The following is a 1,182-nucleotide window of genomic DNA, read 5'->3' as shown; positions in this document are numbered from 1 at the left end:
CTGATGTCCTTTTTTCTCTGTCATCTTTCAGCCTTCTCTCCAGCTCACCTTCTTTGTGTATTCCTACTAGATCTCTGTCCAGCATGTCTCAGATCCTTCTCAAAAGATTCACGTTTCCCATCCTCCTTCTGTACAGGGGTGTTCTGCCAATAATTGAGCTTGACTAGAACTTGCCAGAATGCCTAGTCAAGGTCAAGGCCTGTAGCTCTGGAAGCTCTCCTTTGGGGCTCCATCTTTCATTGAGAACACTGACCTCATAGAGCTCTGAGCTAGAATGAGTTAGTGGTTGGATGCATTTCTGACTTTACTTAAGAAAAGCTCCATGGTTTGAAATGGAACCACTGCTAATTTTGGCCTGCTCGGAGGTCTTTTGTATTTCTTTTGCAATGGAAATGCAAGTCACAGAAGGGTGAGGGTGTATGTGTATATTTGTGTTTGTGGGCAAGCACACCAGGCTCAATCACACTGAAATTTGATTTCCAGTGCTTGCTTCAGCAGCACATAAACTAAAATTGGAATGATGCAGAGACAATTAGCATGGCTGCTGTACAGGATGACCTGCAGATTTGTGAAACATTTCACATTTTGTTGGGTTGTGTGCAAATAAGTCATTACGTGGGACAAAACTATGTCGACTTGCTACTTCTTTGGAGAGAGAGAGAGGGAGGGAGAGAGAGGGGGGAGGAGGAGAGGGAGGGGGACAGAAGAGGGTGAGGGAGAGGGAAAAGGAGGGAGGGAACTTGGTTGCAAAGTATTAAGAGGTAGTCAGACCTTTCAGCCTCCAAGAAAGGTTGTCTTGTGGGACTAGTTTCTTATTGTTGAAGGGGAGATTAATTACTGTAAGAATGAGTTACAAAAAAGCAGGTTGCCCTTCATGTTTTTCTTTTTCTGAACATGGCTGCTTCCTACTCTCACATGTCTACTGCCCTGTGATGCTATGCAGTGTTAAGGTATAGGAAGAGGGTCTCATCAGTGAGACCATTGACCTTCAACTTCCCATCCTATAGAGCCAGGAGCTAAATAACCCCTTTCAACAGAAAATGGACTAAGTCAACTATGTAGAGAGTTCCTGGGGTGGGATTGGTTGGAGTATGTCAGTAGGAAAGAGACGCTTACCTGGTTAATAGCTATCTACTAGGACTCTTCCAGTCAAAGAGAAAGATACTGGGCCATGGTTGTCAG

General features: G+C 44.5%; 1 non-coding gene across 1 annotated transcript; it reads left to right on the top strand.

Annotated features, from left to right (window-relative positions):
• The first annotated feature begins 482 nt into the window (after nt 1–482).
• On the top strand, nt 483–588 carry LOC138834881 (U6 spliceosomal RNA). The gene has a single exon (XR_011374286.1). It is a non-coding gene; the product is annotated as a U6 spliceosomal RNA (small nuclear RNA).
• Nucleotides 589–1,182: the final 594 nt, after the last annotated feature.

Source organism: Dipodomys merriami, unplaced genomic scaffold, assembly GCF_024711535.1.
Source record: "Dipodomys merriami isolate MVZ:Mamm:240054 unplaced genomic scaffold, mDipMer1.0.p SCAF_1, whole genome shotgun sequence".
Classification (NCBI taxonomy): domain Eukaryota; kingdom Metazoa; phylum Chordata; class Mammalia; order Rodentia; family Heteromyidae; genus Dipodomys; species Dipodomys merriami.
Note: the sequence above shows the minus strand (reverse complement) of the source record. Positions and strands in the feature narration are given on the sequence as shown.